Source organism: Haliaeetus albicilla, chromosome 21, assembly GCF_947461875.1.
Source record: "Haliaeetus albicilla chromosome 21, bHalAlb1.1, whole genome shotgun sequence".
NCBI classification, from domain to species: Eukaryota; Metazoa; Chordata; class Aves; order Accipitriformes; family Accipitridae; genus Haliaeetus; species Haliaeetus albicilla.
The window spans coordinates 3,851,307-3,871,111 of record NC_091503.1 but is presented as its reverse complement, the minus strand read 5'-3'; positions in this window follow the sequence as shown (position 1 = coordinate 3,871,111).

Sequence of the window (19,805 nt, the reverse complement as noted above, 5' to 3'; positions counted from 1 at the left end):
CGATGGCGGGAACGTCACCTGCGGGGCCGGAGGGAGCCTCCTCTGAAGTCCTCCGACCCGGGCAGGGAAGGGTTGTGTTTGGTTTGTGCCTCGGGGTTTGTGCCTTGGGGTTTCTTCTTTTTTTTGTGCGTGTAACGCAGCGAGCTTCCAGTCAAGTGCCAAATCAGTACTCGAATTCACGTGAAATAAAAGGAGTTCACTGAAAACCCCCAAGCCAACTGAGAAGAAGAAGGTTCTGAGAATCCAGAACGTCCCAAACAGAGGGGGGGGGGGATAATAGCGTTGCTTTTCAGTCGTCAGATGCTCCATACTTGTGAGGAAGCCCAGTGCTGTCAGGATGCTCGTGTACCTGACAGCCGTCGTATGGAGCGTGTCTGAGGCTGGAAATCTCTCTTCCAGGAGCAAAAAATGTGTCACCAAGTCCTGAGGCACCTTCATTAAACTCCAGACAAGATAGAAACCCGCACACAGAGTAAATGATTAATAAACCTTTCAAAACTATATGCTACTCGGAGTGAAGCACGCCCAATGCTATTAGAATACTGAGAACAGTGAGAAGGAGGGAATCTGTCTTGTGGTAGAAAAAAGGCCACTGAAGCCTAAGCAGTTTGGAGGGTGTTCACCTTGAAATTGAGCCTGAAAATGGAAAAGTATTTGTCTTCTTTCTGGAATTTCCCTCATAAAAATACACTTTCTCTGAGTAGTGCGAGTGATGCTAAGACTGGGGGGAAATAACTACAAGCATGCTGACAGTAAAGGAATTTGAATTAACATAATTTAAAAAAAAATAATCCACGTATTTAGAGTATCAAACAGTATAGGGAGAACATTTTAAAGGTGGAGGTCAGATAGTAAAACCTATAAAAGGTTAAAATGGCAATGATAAGTAATTTGCAACATCATGAAACTTTCAAGTCACGTAAAACCAATGCACGTTTTTGTAAACAAGTTTTTTCTGTTTCTTTTGTCCTTGAGGCACAACAAAGTATCATCATAAATGTTTGAAAAAAAAAAAAAGCATTACCTTAATTTTTTCTGAATCACTGCTCTTCTTGTGGATTAAATCTGTGTTGGATTGCCCTTCACAATGACACCTCCTTTGCAAAATCTCTTTGTTTGAACAACTGTTTGACCGACAGGTTTGTCTCAAAATCCATTCTTGTTTCATATTGGCCATTTCAGAATTACTCCTGTTCAAAGAGCTAGTCCACTTGAAATATACCCAGCTGTTTCCCATGTTCTTGTAATTAAAATAATGTAAATTGAGTAGCATTCAAGAATCATTACAGTCGCCTGTCTTTAAGATAAGGTTCTTTTTTTGTTTGTTGGTTACCCACATTTGCCTTCTCTCAGCAGCTTCATGGGAGAGTTGTGTTGGCTGACCGTTTCATAACGCTTCAGAGAAATACAGAGCAGAATAATTCCATAGAGCTTTAAATGTAAGTGAAGTTGCAACCTAGACCTAAGTCTTCATGATGATGTTCATCATCTTAACAATGAACAAAATGACACTGCAAAATACATGAACTGTACCTGAGTTGTGAAATGAAATTTGGAAATTCTGTGCTTGCTCTATTTGGAACTGTTTCTTTGTAACAGAAAGTTCCTAAACAGAAAATTGTATTTCCTTTCACAAGAATTATTAGATGAAAACCATGCCATGTTGTCATATTTCAGGCTGCATTACAGTAACACTTGCCATGTGAACTTGAAAAAACAGGTGCAATCTTTTTCATTTGGTATTTATCTGATTACAGATGGGGCTTGTGTCAATCATAAGACTAAAATTTTTTTCTCTGCATCACAAAAAGACCGAAACTAAATACCCAAAGTAGTGATTTTCCTGATAAAACTTTGTGTTTGCATTAACTGAAATAAAGTATTCCGAATGTCATCAGCATTAACTGAAATAAAGTATTCCAAATGTCATCAGCTGAATAAATAAATTCAACAGAAAAGCCCACTCTCTCTGCCCAATGCACACCGCCCCCCCGCAAGAACAACTGGAAGAAGTTCATAATCTTCAAATTAGATATATGACGTAGTTGAATTGATAAAGGTGATTCAAGGGAATATTCATCAGTTCAGCCTTTATGTAAACTACTTCTAAAAATGAGGTTTCTCTCTGCCTCTTGTTAACAATATATTGCAAGCATATGTGAAATTTATTTTCTTGGTAAGGAGTATTTTTGGGTTTAGTGTCGATATATAGTAGTATACCAGTTACATAGTATCTGGAAATAATTGAAAGTTCCATGACACACTTCATAAGATCAAGTGTGGCAAACGGGTTGTGTATTAGTCATTGCCTTCCAGGTTGCAGAAATACAAAGAATAGTTTTAGCTTGCAAATAAAAAACAGGGGTTTAGGGACTGTCAAAGAGCATGCAAAAACACTCAATAATTTAACATTAAAGGAAAAAGAAACAGGTATAATGAAAGTGCCATAAGAATTTATACGAATATGTCTAGAATACTGTAGATTAAACAATTTTTTTTTTCCAAGTGCTACCAAGTTCAAAAGACAAAAGGGCTTGAGCATAAGGTCTTGAAGTTTGCTTTCTAAAGACTGTGGAAGTGATGAACTTTTTTTTCTGAGATGATCCATTTTTAAACAAACAGATCCCTCAAAACAAACAGACCCCTTTGGGATTTGTATACTCAGTTCCATATTGTAATAGGTATGTGTAAATAAAAAAAATTAGTCTCATTTGCTCAAAGTATGTAACATTTCTGAGCAACAGATTTACATAAACTATTAAGTACATTAGATAAAACAACAATGCAGTGTTTACTTTTTTTTTGCACACAGCTGTTTCCACTATTTTGCATTGGCATTTGAGTATAGTATGTTAGCCATAATTACTTTAATTTAGAGCTTGGGCCATACATGATCACTCATATCCATTGACAATGCTATATTTTCCATCTTAGGACAGTTGCCCTTTGCAACATCTTTAGAGGTAGCATCTTGCTTTTCAGTATTGGCAAATAATAAATATATGAGCACAAATTACAAAAATACTGAAAGTACAGATGCTAAGAAGAATGTCCACGGGATTCTGCTGAATTTCTGAAGTTAGTTTGAAAGAACCATGTCAACATATTCAGAAAAAAGTCACTGTATATTAAGATCAAGCAAGGTAGATGTATCTATCCAGAAAAAAATGGAGCAGCTGTTTACTTTTGTTGAAGATACTGAAACAGTCATGTTACTTTTTAAGGTTTGGGGTTTTTTTAATGGGGCTTAGGCAGAAGTTAGACATGTAAACCCAAGATCTTTGTATTACTCCCCAAACACCTAAAGCTTGTATTTTCAAACTTCCATCTGCAAAGTACTCAGACAGCTATCACTGAAGTCTACAGTAAAAACCCAAAGCAGTGCCTGTTGTCCTGTACCTGATCTGTTAATAGCTGAGACTATTTCACTTAGAAATCTAGTTCTCCCATTGCTGTTATTTCCAGGGGGAAGGCTGTATAGCTCCTATACCTATGGGAGAGGTGAGATTCAGCCTCCTAGCTGAAAACAAAATTGAAATTCTAATTCTCAACCCCAACGTACCAAGGTGAACCCCAAATCATGTAAATGTGAATGAAGAAGATCAGTGAGCACTACTTTTACTGTAATGCAATTCTGTGGTATAAGAATAACTTATAGTTTTCTAAGAACACATCTCTGGGATGCTGATTCAACCTGGAATGAGTTCAGCAGGGTTAACTTACTACTGTAAGTTCCCCATGTCCTTTTCTAAGTGTAAGGTACAACTATTCAACTTTGTCATTACAAATAACAGCATGTATCCCAATATGGATTTAAAAAAAATAATCACACAAACAACAGCAAAAAATTAATTAGTAGATATCAAAACCAAAGAAAATATTGCAGCTTAATATACTTTTGCCCAAAGAGCTTATAATTCTTTAACTATTTTTTCCCCAGGCTCAGACTTTGAAAGCATTACAAAGCACACAGTGAAGCAGCAGCAGCACATGATATTTTGTGATTCTGACTCACAAGAGTTAAGGATCTTTGCAAAGCAAAACTTTTTTACCTGGAAGACTGTGAAGGATTTACATGCATACAGAGTGATAAAATGCGTCAGTGTTCATTGCATACAGCTTTGTGTAGGAAACTGGACCGTGATTCCTGAGGGACATACACATTATTCCCTTCTAAAAGACTTTGCTCTATTTTATTATTACTGTTTATGAGGAGGAGGTGGAGAGTTCAGGGTCGTTTGGAATGTTCAGTCTTTTTTAATGTAAATTTACAAGTAAGAACTTTTTCTTATGTACAGTTTCATTTGGATTTATTTTTCACTCATTTTTAGCTGAAGCAACTTTAGTGTCCTTTAAAAAGTTAATGAAAATGCACAACAAAGACATCCACTGTAATACAAGAGATCATATTTTGTAGGTCTGAAATATTTCTGCACTTGGTACTTTCTGGTAAAGGATGCTAGCAGCTGAGGTTTTGATACGAAAAGAACCGATCGAGCAACATGAAAAAATATTTTGATTGGTTTTACCTTATTTAATGCATCATGGTGCTTGCCAGCAGTTGTTATCTTCTTTGCTAAACTAATTACAGTGCACTACTTGAAAATTGCTCCAAAGTTTTCAGGAGTACGATTTGAAACCTTTGGGTGACCAATTCTATTTGTGACTATAGGGGAATACCATTCAGAAGAAAATAGATGGGGGAAACCCACCAGTAAAAGTCAGATGGGCAATACAATATCCGTTATGTACTTCTGTAATTATGTATTACTTGTGTGGGGTTTTTTCCCTCTAGCATCTTTGAATTTGTTAGAGTTTTTGGAGAAGTATTCTTAGAAAGTTCTATCATCTCCTACCTTGTACATAGAGACAGGTACATATACATGCTGCTTTCCTCTTTTACAGTTTTCAGTTTTATATTTTGCTAAGTGAGCTCTAAATTGGCATGCTGCTGGCTGTCAAGCAAAAAGGCAGTTCCAGCATGCTATGTTCCTTTTTTAAATGACTGAGGAAAATATGTAGGTTGTGGCTTTGGTGCAGTGGGTGGTTTTTTTTAGTCCCCTGAACAGAAAATGGAGTGTGTGTGAATCATATCAATATAAGCTATACATCACTGGTAAAAATGATGGCTGTTTGCAAATTAAAAACCTGACACTATTTTTCATGGTGCACCAGTCTAAACTATTAAAATAACAAATCTTCACAAAAAGAAAAAACAAAGGCACCTTTAGAAACCTGTTCCACAGTTTTTCTGACCAAGCTTAGTTTGCACATTTGAAAATGCATAAAGGTTAAAATGAATAAATATATTATCTATGCATTTGATAAAAGTATTTGTTAAAAGAGGTTACAGTATGATGTAGCCAATTTTTTTCGTTATTAAACAAAGAGCAGCTCATGTCCCCTAGTCAGAAAATGTATATAGAAAAATTTTTTTTAGAGTGCTCTCAGTAAAACAACATTCTCATCAATTAGTATGTCAGAGTAAGCCAGCAATACTTGGTACTGACTGTTGCCCAGACCAAGAACACTCTTAGTGGCTCGATTAATTAACTAAATGTCCCTGAACAATTTGTATGTTTCATGCCTTTTTTGCTTTCCAGTTTCCACATTTAAAAAAACAGGAGAGGAAACAGGGGTCTGCAGAAACCAAATAATGATACTATATGCAAAACTCCAGCAGTTTTGTGAGACAGAAATTTAAGAAACATACATATGCGGGTTGCCCCAACTTCTCTACCCATAGTATCAAATACATATTTCCTTTATTGATTGCTTGAATATTCAGGTTTTGTTCAGCTTACAGAGAAAGTTTAGAATTAGAGTTACTGCTCCAGATCTTACATTAAATCTGCAAAAGATGTATGCATTTTTATTATACTGTAAAGAAGGAAACAACTGTTTTCTTGTTTTCATAAGATAGCAGGAAAAAAAGTAGCATTTTGCTTATGTAAAACGGCATGGTTGCTGCTGCTGCTAAACGTGACACTCTGTTAGTGTGAATGAATTCATTGCTATCAGTAGACATCTGAAGTTATCTGAACCCAGTTGTGAAACGGCCCCTGAGCTGGGTTACCTGATGAAGGGAAGTACCTGGCCTATGGGCTACGCAACAGCTTCTGGCCTGCAACATCAGGCTGGTTTTTTCGGGGAAAAATTCCTACTAGTAGGATTTGTTGACACAGGTCTCAGTTGAGAAGCATGCAGTTGGTGGCAGGGCCACTAGCTTCTCCTTTGAACTGCTGGGACCTCCTCTTTAGTGAGGAAGATCATGAATCCGCCTGACCACCTGGGAGTAATAAGGTAGATGAAAGACCAACAGCGAGAGGCAAACCCACCGTATGGAGTTGCCAAGAGAAGCGATCAAGATGAAGTCAAGCGATGAATTGCAACGTTCTGCCTAGGGAGTCTGACATGTCTGTATCCATCACATTTGCTAGGTTCCGTGATAAAAGCTCATCTGCGCACCCACCAAGGAGCAGGGAGAGACCACCCTCAGCTGTACAGATGGCAAACCTGCAAGCCTGGCTTCGAATCCAGTGAGAGGTGTCTTCTGTAGTCAGATGTACTTGGTGATGTAGTGTGCTATTATGGTCAAGACATCAAGAGAAGCAGCCTGCAGTTGGGTTACTGAAATAATAAAACATCCCAAAGAACTCTCAGAGTATGCAAGCTCCACCATAAAAATTGTATTTTAGTACTGAAAATCAAGGAACTAAGTGGCTTTTATTACAGTGCTCAAATTCATGAGTCCCCTTTACTGTTTTCTAAAAGAAAAAAAAAGTAGCATTTTACTCTAATGAGTCAACAGATCAGCCTCAAGATCTTTTGCAGTTCATTAATCAAATGAACTAGATCCATTCATTTGGAACAAATCCTTCTCAGCTGATGCTCATAAGGCTACCTAACAAACAAGCCTTTGGAGTTGCTTAGACCTGGCTGCCCTTGCAAATGCCTGCTTGAAACAAGGAATATATTTATGCCCACTCCACAGCTGCTCTCCAGGTGACTAGCTCCTCAGATTCCCACTTGTTGATGCTAGCTCCTGTCTTCTGTGTTTGGTCCTTGCTCCCCGACAAGATGCAGCTCTCTGTTTCTGGCTTGACCTTGCATCAGCCTTCCTCAGCGAGGAAGACCAGGGCTACTAAAGCCCTTGTCCATTACCCCTCTGCTAACTGTGGTGCTAGAATTGGCTTCGTGGATGGTATAAGCCTATTTCTTCTCTGAGTGCAGCTGGCAACATACACTGGCTTCCACCAAGAAGTAGACCGTAAGTCTCAGCCACAGCATAAACTCTTTACTGTGGTACTCTTCTTAAACCTTCTTAATACATCCAGAAAATTTGCAGTTAAAAAAATAATCTCTCTATAGGAGGGCTGAACTGTTACGTAAGATATGCTGAACTAAAATAAGAGTTCCCTAAAATAGAGATCCTTTGGGGATTTTTAACAGTAGGATTAAGTCTGTGGGCAGCAGCTCAGTTCCTTACAAAAGAAAAAAGATGTGAAGAATAGCAAAGAGAGGTATACCAGAAACATGAAAAAGCCCATGTTATAGTAAGCAATAATGACATCCACAACCAAATTAAATAAATAAAACAGAACAACCTCTGTGACAGCAGTAGGGGAAAAAACCCAACCACCAGTCAGAACAGGAACATCTTATTGCTGGATTCTTTCCAAACTGTCTCCACAAGCAGTATAGAAAAGAGAAAGGAAATTAAATAAGACCAGTTTAATATTTAGCATTACTGAAGGAGGCAAGAGACCTAGCAAGAATATTCTTGCACATCCCCCAAAATTTTGATGGATGAACTTTTTTTATTCTTCATTTAATTATTTGTGACGTTATGGATTTCTTTATTGCAGATCTCATGTGGAAAGCTATATACATTTAGATTGTAAATGACTTGCCACCATTGTAAAATAGTATTTACCTGTATTTAATGTTTCCCAAATATCTTCCTTTATTAGGATGTGTAACTGTAGCTGCTGTTTCAAATACAAGAAAACTCAAAATACCTCCAGTTAATTTCTTACTTGGTGCTAGAATAGTTTGCTTTTAAAAAACTGTTTACAAACCTTAATGCTACAGCTGAACTGTAGCAAACAAACAGCTAGCTGATGACTTCAGCTTATTTTTGTCTGTCACCCACCTGGAGTAATACCATCTACTTTGGCATTTCCTAGTCAAGTCACCTGGATACAGTTTGGCATCCCATTCAAACAAACAAAAAATTGTACATTTCTCACATTACTGAGTATAAAAAAGAGGCATTCTTCTTACCTTGTTTCTTCTATGCTTTTGCTTCTACATAGGCTTTCAGCTGCTTCCATTGTTTTGACCCAGAGTAAATCTCATACAGTGTAGTGTCCTGGTTTCAGCTGGGATAGAGTTAACTGTCTCCCTAGTAGCTGGTACAGTGCTGTGTTTTGAGTTCAGTATGCAAAGAATGTTGATAACACTGATGTTTTCAGTTGTTGCTCAGTAGTGTTTAGACTATAGTCAAGGATTTTTCAGCTTCTCAAGCCCAGCCAGCAAGAAAGCTGGAGGGCCACAAGAAGTTGGCACAGGACACAGCCAGGGCACCTGACCCAAACTGGCCAACGGTGTATTCCATACCATGGGATGTCCCATCTAGTATAGGAACTGGGAAGTGGGGGCGGGGAATCGCCACTCTGGGACTGGCTGGGTGTCAGTCGGCGAGTGGTGAGCAATTGCCCTGCACGTCATTTATACATTCCAATCCTTTTATTACTACTGTTGTCATTTTATTAGTGTTATCATTATCATTATTAGTTTCTTCTTTTCTGTTCTATTAAACCGTTCTTATCTCAACCCACGAGTTTTACTTCTTTTTCCCGATTTTCTCCTCCATCCCACTGGATGGGGGGGAGTGAGTGAGCGGCTGCGTGGTGCTCAGTTGCTGGCTGGGGTTAAACCACGACAGTAGCTGAGTTGTGTATGTTGTTCAGTCACTGCTTTGCCTTGCTTGTAAATCCTAAGCCTTGTCTAACATGTTCCCTGTCTTCACTTTCCTCTCCCTGTCATATTTTGCTATGGCACTTCTCTTGGGAAGTGTCAGCGTAACTCCCTTTGGCAGCATGGTTTACTCCACTATTGCTGAGAATACTTGAGAGTAAAATAGACAGGGAAGACGGTGGAGTCAGCTTATTACAGCCACCCACACCAAATGTCAGACATAGGCATTTGAATGAGAAGGAGTAAGCAGCGCAAAGCTATTGCTGAATAATGTGGCTTTGGCAAGGCTCCCTGCAGCATAAGACCCTGCTGAAAGGTAAACTTTCTGGCTGTGGCTCAAGGCCACTTAGTGTTCCACGTTGCAAAGAGCTTACAGAGGACCAACATGCTATTTTAAAGCTCCGGAGCTCTGAATGTTTGAAGTCCCATAAAGAAAGCAGGGAGGACTACCTTTGGGGAGACCTGAGATCATCTAGAAATTAGTTGCCCTGGCTTAAATTCCTATGTGTGATTTCATCTGGCAGGAGTTACGTCTCAGCCTCAATCCAACAGAAATTAACAGCCAAGTTACGAGTAATTTTAATGATACCAGGCTACTACAAAGGACCATAGGCAATGACCACAATCTACGTTTCAATGATTTAGGGAGTGTTTGCAGGGCTAATGCTGAATGAAATTCGAAAGTATCACTGTTATCGCCTTCTGTCATTAGTCATCTCCCCCTGCATTATTTGTGTGATTTAGTGGATAAACTGTTCTTTGATGTGGCAATCTGATAATATCGGGATATGCAGGTGTCTTTGCCCTTATTTTAAGAAGGCATGACCATTGTCTGAGTTTACTTTTGCCTTAAACCTCTTTTTCATGATCCCTTTCACTGGGGTTAGAAGACTAAGGACTGCTGTTCTTCAGTCACTGACTAAAAATAGTTTGACAGTTGGGGAAAAACCTATTCTGATTCAAAACTATCTCTGACGTGAATTGAGAAGGTTGTCATCTTGGAAGGTAGTTTTGGGCAGGATCTGCACTCTAGCTTACATAGGCACAACATTAACATCATCTGAGCACCAAATAACATACTGGTTATTATTAGATAACACTCTAATTACTATGCAATAATAGTAGCAAATTGCATTCTAAAGTGGATTTTGGAGGCAATATGGTAGAATCCAATACATTAAGAAATCGAGCTACTCTTTTAAAAGACAATTTTCTTTTGGGTGTTTAAAATTCATCTATGGTGATTATCTTGTAGTCAGAAAGCCTGAACAAAGAGTCTGTAATTTCAAGAGTTCAAGTCACACTCTTTAGTTTTAGAAGTGCTTTTCCTCACCCTTCTCACTGCATGCATGGACCTGAAGGAGCCACAGGTGCCCTTTAGTCCATCCATTCCTGAGAGTCTCATGGTGTCCAGGCAGGCTCTGAAATAAAGGGGAAGGTGATAGGGTGGTGAAGAGCACAGAGACGTCATCTCGGAGAACTTCCCAGTTACTGATAAATACCACTTCTTCAAAAGATCATTTACATTCACAGAGAGGGGGTGGTTTCCAGCCCCACAGGAGCACACCAGTGTGGAAGGAGAACGCTGCTTGGAGGGCGACTCGCCCAGCAGCAATGGCAGAGAGTTTTGCAAAGGGGCAACAGTGCTCCAGGTGGCTACTTGGCTTTGGATTGAGACATTAAGCCCTTTTGAAACACATGGTTAAAAGAGCTGGTGAGTATCTCTCTTGATATTCAAATCAGGTTTTAATGCCATGTGCCATCCAGCCTTTGGTTAATATAGCAGAGGACACAAATGCAAAAAAATCAGAACTTCACTAAAGCTGTGAAACTGAACAAAATGCAAATTAATGGTCTCTTACTGACTGAAGAAAAAGGGAAGTCACTGACACACAATTTTTAAGTATTTATTTACTTGCTTTCCTTACTTGTCTGTGTTCTTTGAATTTAAATTGCATGTCTCTCACTTTTATGTTTTCACAGAGGAACTGCATTCCTTCTTACCACAGCTAAACTTTCATAAACTGCAAAGGGAAAAAGAAACTAAGCTAAGGGTTCACCAGTGTTCTCTGTTTAAGAGAGAGAATGAATATACTTCATGTAATACGACCAGCAAGTCAGGTGATACACCTCTATCTAAGGAGAAAATAGACTAATGCACATGGTATTCTACTTCTTTTGTACAGGGATGTGGTGAAATTGTTCAGGTGGATTTCTACTGTCCATTCACATCAGTAAAACAATATTTCAGCTAGTTCCATGTTGAAAAATGAAGCCTATTGAAGGGGTATATTAAATCTGAGAAATTTCAGTAAAGCTAGTACTAAAAGTAAAAGAGGCAAGGCTGGAAGATGACTTCTGAACAGACTAAATGTTGTGCTAACTATTTTCCATCAATAGTTTTACCTTAAAATGAATAATTCAGAAGACTGGGAATAAAATTTTGAACCTACACATAGGTAGACAAAGTGTGAACATTACCAGTATAAACAAGGAGCAATAAAATGCAATGATGCTCTAAAATGCAACGTGACATTGTGAAAAACAGCTTTCTGCTGCTGCATTTGTACAACTAGGTACTAATAGGAATACTTGGGAAATAACTGGTATGTATGGAAACATAGAAAATAACAGATAAAACAGGAATAAGGAATTTAACCTATTAGGTGAAATTCCTCAATACTGTTTTATCTATTGATTTGCATATGGTTTCCTATGGCAGTAAATATCAGTGTTTAAATTCATGTCACGTTTTGTCTCCCATCCCCTGCATTCCTTCATGAAGGACCTGCATGCTTTAAGGGCTGTTATGAAATCATTTCTAGCCTTTAGATATGATAAAAAAATTCTCTTCTATATATCTCCTAATGCTAATCCCTTCCTTGCAAATAAATTCAAATAAATTTGAAACATATAATGTGTAACAAGTTTACAGAAAGTCTTCATTTTAATGTTTCTGTGATGATTGCACGAAAATAATGGGGAAAAAAATAAACTGGTGATTGCTGTGTGTTGTATCGGCTTCTTGATCAGCTACTTGCGGAAGATTATCACTGTCCTGCGAAATGCTTTCTCTCAATTATTAATTTCTTTGGAAGTCAGTGTAACTAGCTTTTCTTATAACTTCTGCCTCAAATCACATCTGCTTGGAAGGCATTAGCAGACAAGTTGTCCATGGAAAAGGATATGTCTTTGAGAGCTTCCAGCAGAGAAAACCTTTGTGAGCACCCCTTCAGGATTTTTACGATGGTAGTTCTGTAGCATTGAAGCAAATCCTTTCTGTTCCTCTTCAGGGCACAGCATACATGCCTAGGACGAGTGGTACAGTAACAGTAGGCTTCTGTTTCTCTTTGCCTTTGGGAAAACTAGTCATCTGTGGTAATACTCCATTCTGGCATTCTGTTGTTGTTGTTGTTTTTACATCCTTCTTCTGTTTCTTTCCCTGCACTCTTCATTTGTCTCTCTGACTTTTAGGGTGGTGGGTTTTTTTGACCACCAGTGCTGGATCATTTTTCTATCTTAGGCATATTTATATCTTTATTGGAATCAGCCAATCGTAAAAACCCGAACACAAGCCTATGGTGTGATCCCCTTGCTCAGATCATAGAAAAAGCTAAACAACATTTATGGTCCTGATTTGCCCTGTCACACCAAGGACAGGCAAATCCTGCTTCTGTGTAGCTGACCTTAATTTTACCCGGTCCAAAGTTCTGCAGTTATTTGTATAAAATATCCTATGGTAACACACGTCGTCTGGAGATGCTAGCTGTGTATGTACTGCTGCCGTGCTTAAGAACAGCCATACCCCCAGCCCTAGGACCCAGTAAATTCCCTCAATCCCCAATGGTTTGTAACTGAACACGTGCAGAGAGGAGTGGCCATAGGCTTTGTGGGGGTCACAGACCTAAAATACTGTCACCGTTTGGTGCTCCCTTCCCCATCTTACCATCCTGCCTGACAACACTGGCTGGCTGGCGAGTCTGTCTTCTGCATCTCAGACCAACCTTGCCGTTAGGGATAGGTTCTGCCTTGGAGTGTGGAAAATGCTCGTTTACATTTCAGCTCAAAAACCAGGACTCTGGGGAATAAACAGGTAGATCTTGTAACTGTTGTTGGATGTAGAGACAGAGGAATCACAGGCAGAAATGGAGTTTTTCTAGTATTGTCTCTTTATACAGTGCTCACATGAGACTGATTCAAATTCTAAGCCCTGTGCTAGTATTTGGAATACAAGAAGGAGTCTCCAAATTATTTTGCTTCAATATTCTAAAGTGCCAAAAAATGGTGAAATATTAATCTACTAATTTAACCTCATAATATAAACAATCCTACTGCTATGAAAGTATCAGTTGCTTAGTTCTGTCTAAGAGCATCAAGCAAGTTGGATAGCTGAGATCCTGATTTCCCACAAATAACCCACCTTCTGTTCAGACCCAATACAACTTCTGTGCATGAAGAGAGACTGGATGCCAGTTAAACTGTGGTTTAAACCATAGGTTTAAATCCAAAATTTCTGTGATGACCTGATGTACATTAAGCAGCCCAGGATGAGAGATGAGACAGTGTTGAGTCCTAGCTCTATACAGCTCGTGTTAGTAAAAAAAATAAAACAAAAAACTGCAAAAATAGGACTCCCAGGTCATATGCCGAGATTGAAATGCAGCATCAGGAATTTTCTGTCTCATAGACAGAGATGAAATAAATACTTAGGATTCTCCCTCCTTCTGTTCATGCTCTTGGTATAAGTTGAGCCCAGAGGGTAGTCACTGTACTGCCCTTTCCGCTTGGCCTCCCTAAAACTGAAAATAAAAGAGGTCAACTCTATGGTCTTAACTGAATTTAGATAAGCAGGAGAAGTAGCAGCTTCACTTGAAGGCTGCAGCTTTTAATGCTTGGCAAGAAACTGGGAATTTCTGATTGCTGGCAGCATCTCAGAGGAATCATTTGCTTTGTTACTAAATTACATGCACTTGGGACACTAAAATTACCTACAACTATCATTCTTTTTTTCAACAGCTTAAAAAATACAGTTGTTGTGAACTTCTCTGTTAACATCCATGTATTTTTCTGTGAATATGTCACATTTGGGGGTCACAAAGGTACAGTTAGCATACTGATACTCCTTTATATAATCAAGCAAGCCACAATATTCCTACCTAGCTCTGATTGATTGCTGGCAGCAGCTCAGTTGCTCAAAGGAGGGAAGAGTGAAAGTGAATTATACAGTCCAGCCTGACAAATTATTCATTATATTTAAGAGCATTCCACGGACCAAGCTGCTGCCCTGCCTTATTTAGGCAGAAGTGTACAGATGGGATAACCTGAACTAAGACATTCAGAAGTGTCTGAACATGAATTTAAGTTAGTAACTAAGCACAGAGAGGAAGAACAACAGACACCTCCAGCCTAACAGAAATGATGAGTAACAGAACTTACCAGCTATATTTTCATAGCTCAGATTGCTTCTTCCCTTTTCCCACTGCAGAGTGAGGTTCTGCAACGTGAGTACGTAAGGATTACCACTGAATTTTGATGAAGTTGACCACAATACTCTTCAATTTACGAAGCTAGACACTAGCCTGGCAGCTAGTTGGACTTGCCAGCACACCAAAGTGCTCGTCACCGGTTGGAAAAGGTGCTGCTCAGCACACAGCCTCACAGCTGCCAAAGGGAGCCAGCCCCTACATGCTGACGTTTTGGAAGGGACCTGGGAGGTGACAATGAAGGTAGAAGGTAAAGAACCTAGGGAGTGATTTTTAAAGACATCAAGATGCCCATAAATAACCTGTAAGTGCTCTTGCACAAGGAATTTGATCACACTGTTTCCTGAGCTTATAGCTCGCTATGAGAAATGATGTCAGGCAGCAGAGGGCATTGGGATGACAAGTTAAGAGGACAGAAAAGGATGATCAGTGGTCAGATGAGAAAAAGTAGTGATCTTTCATCCCCTAGCGCTCTTGAGTGAGGAAAGCCATGCAGAAAGCTGGGCGTGCAGGGTCAGATATCAAGTATTTCCGTATGTATGAACAATATTGGGCAGCCACATTACCACTATAGGACAGTATTTGTGCTGCTTACCTTATGCATGAGCCAAGCCTAGTTCCACCCTATAGTCCCCAGCCTTGCTGTCCATCTTTATTCTCCTAGTCACTGTGTTTCCAAAGAGAGGTGAAATAGAAGAGACTTTGTTTTTTCCTTTACATCCCTCTCTCTTCCCAGCAAACTTCCAGAGCAGAGCTGCTATGTGTATGGAGTTAGTAGGAATTTCGGGATTACGATATGAAGAGATTTTAGTGATACCATCTCCCACAGGACTTCAGCTATCCTCCTCTAAGCAAAGAAAAAAAGCAAATTTTGTCCACCGGGTGAGGTTTCTTGATCTACTTGATATTACATAGGTGGGAGAGAAAAGAACTGAGAATACTTTTCATCAGACCCCAGTATTTTATGCACATAACTGTACTGGAATTTTATGCATGTTTATGTCTTTTTTTGAAAAGGGCAATAAAATATCCACCATAAACAGGCTGGTGGCTTTCCACACCGGTGGTGTTCTCTATTTATTAAAATCATGTTCCTTACTTTCTTCACTTCTCCTTCTTGCATTTCCAAAGTACTGGGCTACCAGCAGCCATAACTCAAACAGCTCTAACAATTCCTGAATGTATCATTTTTATTCTGTGCAGTTTTCTGTATCCCTAGATGAATTAGGCTTGCTGGACCAAACGTTACAACCCACTTTCCTGACTAATGCTGCTGTGAAGTCCTTTAATTAAGCTGCTTTTACAGTCTGAAAAAAATGGCTTTGATCCCTTTTTAAAATACCTCTGTAATAATATTTCCACTGTTTGAACTGTCACACCCTTTTTTCTTTTTCCCCTGCCTTTGAGTAAGTCAAAGAGCACTTCTATGTAGAATCACTTCTGGAGCTGCCTAGAACAGAACCAAAACCTTGTTCAGTTTGCATGGGTTCTTTTAAAAAACCAGCCAACACGAACTGCTCACATCTTTTGTCCAACACCCACGGATACCTTATGCTACTAAACCAGGTAGAGCATCCCGTGGTGGTCACTGCACAGTTTTGCTTGTGTCCGGGCAACTTTGGTGCAACCCCTATGTCTCAATTCCCCATATCTGTATCTGCAGCTGTCTGGAGTTGTGCTCACACCAAACACAATGGCACCTCGAAGATGTGCAGAATTTCACCTTGTTGGTTATGCTCAGGGTCTAAAGTTTGACTCCCACTTTTCTCCTTACTTAGGTAACATATTGTGGTCTAGTTGTCCATCACTGAGGACTCATAAGCTCCCATCCTCAAAGCTAACCTGAGGGGACTAATGAGGTCGTTCAGCAACATTTCCCCCTAAATACATACCTTTGGTGACCCTGCAGCAGACATGGGGTCCAATTTGATCAGCCATACTCCCTGACTAGATGAGTTTTTCACAGCCTGTTAAACCAGAGCATGTGGTTTCACTCCTGTCTCGTTCAAAACTTTAAGAGAAGGTGGCTGAAGTGTTTCTTGGCTCTATCAACCTTGCTGCTGCAGCAACAGAAGCACTGTGAATGCCAGCCAAATGTGAGGACACAACCCACAAACAAGAGGAAGACTTGAGTGAAGTCATCAATACAGGAATGGCAAGAAACACCTCAACACTTCTGGAGAACGCTCACAGCAGTGAAGTCCTCTACTTCGAAAGGGTGGCTGAGAGAAGCTTAAATTACAGTAGGCACGATCTATTAATGTGTCATGTTTTAGGCAGCAGGACAAGAAAAACTGCCAAGTACACCTTCTGTGGATATTACAGTGGAAAATTTTCCCATCTGCAGTCATAGACTGGCAGTTCACACACAGTAAGTATCCATGGACTTGCTAAGTTTTCCTCCGTGAACTTGCTCACTTCTCCTAGCCATGTCTCTTCCATACCTTCTTCCTCACACTGCTACCACCCCGGCTTTTCTTCACCATCAGGCCATCACTTGAGCTCCCGCGTATCTTTTGTGTTAGGTCCACAATCACTCCATCTCTTTTCTAATGCTCATTAGCTCCTGTTACAGTCTGCAAGAACTCAAGAAATCACTATTCCTTCCTCGTCGGCGCTACCATAGTCGTAAAGATGCTATTAAGGAAAGCAAGACAGACCTTGCTACTACCGTTTTTCACATGCAGGATTGATTTTAAACCCTTACCTTCTGAGCCCGGTCCTGCAGACCTTTTTGCTCTATTCTAAGCCGTGTCCTGTAGAAATATAGCTGCATGTGATAGGACATTAGAGAAGCAAAGAAGGAAGACAACAAAAACATAGACTTACTTTTTCCTTTCCTTCCAGTAGCATGGATAGAAGCTCTATTAAGTTGAGTAGACTTTTATAAAATTGGTAATTAACACGTAACTTACCAAGAGTTTTAGAACTTACTTATCCCACGCCAACATTGCAGCAGGTACACCCTTGAAGGGGGAGACCGCAGCCGGTGAAGGACTCACACTGAAGCATAGGAAAGGAGTGAGAAACGAGGAGGGGCAGCGAGAAATCACGACATCCTGACCGCAACCCGCCTGCGCTGCTCGATGCCTCGCTGAAGGGGCTGACTGCGACCTGGGGTGGTAACAAGGGGGAGGAGAGGTCTATTAGTCGACCTCATTAGTCCCCTCAGGTTAGCTTTGAGGATGGGAGCTTATGAGTCCTCAGTGATGGACAACTAGACCACAATATGTTACCTAAGTAAGGAGAAAAGTGGGAGTCAAACTTTAGACCCTGGAGTGAAGCTGAGCCTCGGAAAGGAAGAGGGGTGGTTTTTCCCCTAAGTGTTTTAACGTTTGTCTTTTTTTGTTTCCCAATACCCACTTCAGTAATTAAATATTTCTGCTAATTGGCAACAAACTAAGTTAAATTCCCCAGGGTGAGGCTGCTTTGCCCATGACGGTGCATGGTAAGTGATTTCCCTGCCTTCATCTTGGCCTAAAAGCTTTCTTGCTCCTGTTCCTCCCGTTTTCTCCCCCCATCCCGCTGGATTGGGGGGAGCGAGCGAGCGAGCAGCTGTGTGGGTGCTTGGCTGTTGGCCGGGGCCAACCCACCACTATCATCTGGGCAAATGTGACAATCAAAGAATTGCCAGGAGAACTGAGCTTATGGAACTACATTTTCCGATGCTGGGAAGCCATCTGCTGGATAGGTGAAAAGAACACAAACCCCTTCATAGCTGAATGCTAAATTTGTCATCTGAAACTCGAAGGCTGATCAACATTTGTAAGATGCAGTGTATCACAACCCTGAAAATTACTGCCATGGGGGAAACATTCAGCTGAACGTGAGAACGTGGCTGAAAGGACACAGGGAGTTATTAGCTGCTCTATGTGCTACAGACTTCAGCAGTTGCTGCACACAAAGTTTGCACAAGTGCATTCAAATTAGTTGCCTCCACATTTCAATAAAGACTTGATCTATGACCAAACGCTTCACTGAAGAGGAAGATGTTTTGGTTAAATGCCGTCCCAAGGCATTAACCTTCGAATTACGCAAAACTGGGATATGCTGGAAGATGAAAGCATCCAGAACCCACCCCGTTTCCTTCACGTTTCCCGTTTTTCCCTCCCACCAGCGCTGACCAGCATGCACAGCCCCGTGCCACAGGTCCCAGCAATGCCCCAGCCGTCCTCCTCACCCACTAGCCCTGGCTGACAGAAGCTCTGTGGTTCACAAAGAGAGATGCACGTCAGCCAAGCCCCAGGGAGACAGGTTTTCTGCATTTATCTTCTGTCACCGCTAGGTACATCACCTCCTGCCTCTGGGGCGCTTGGGTTTCCTTGAAAATTTTCTGACAATTCTCTAAAAAAGCCTCTGCAAGGCTGCCTGCTCCATCCCTGGCGGAGATCAGGGTTGCACCAACACCGTGAAGGATGCCGTCAGCAGGAACGAATGCCGCTCAGCGAGGCAGCAGCACCCCTCCAGCCCAGCTGTGGTTTCAAGGGATCCTCAAAGACCCGAATCCTGCCCTCTCATGAAACCAGGCCCAAAATGAAAAGTTTCTCTCCTGCAAGGGGGGCCTTTGGGCACCCCGAAACCCTCACAAGCCGAGAGGGGAAAGACCAGGGTTTCTGTGGCACCAAAACCCCAGCTTTACCTTTTCTTCAGAATCAGGAGCTTTTCAGAAAAACAAAGACTCATAAAAACATGAGTGCTGTAATGGCACTAACATAACAGGGTCTCGGGTGGGACTGCTGTAACACTGCTGAAGTATAGAGGGACAGGGAAATCCAACTACTGGCAGAAAAACCTATGTAGGTCTTTTGTGTGCTTTGAAGGGAATGGACATATCTTTATTTTTCCGAGCAACTGAACTAATTTGAAATCATACATATTCCTTAAATCTGTGCTTTAGGCAATTTACAAACTGCATTTGAAAACTATTTCCTAGACATTACACTCAATACCCTGGGACTAAGCAGGCAGACTTACCGGCAACAACCAACCACACTGGGCGATTCTTAATTTGCTTCAACTTAGTAGCCACAATCTAGACAAGAAGCAATTTCAGTATTAGAGCTGAAGAATCAAGATTGCCAGTATTTTTCTTCGGGGTTAATATGAAATATGGATTGTGATTCATACATCTTTTGAGATTCAATTTTTAAAAAAGATGACATTGAAAAACAATGTTGTTTTTCTCCATTATAATAAAAGATACAAATTTCTTCAGCTGCTCTGTTACATTCTTCACACACATTTTCAAGCTTGGGGGAAAAATCCAAACCCACTGCTGAGGTTTCAGTATGTTTCTTTTTCTTGCATAACTAGCAGCAATAAATAATAAACACATCCTGA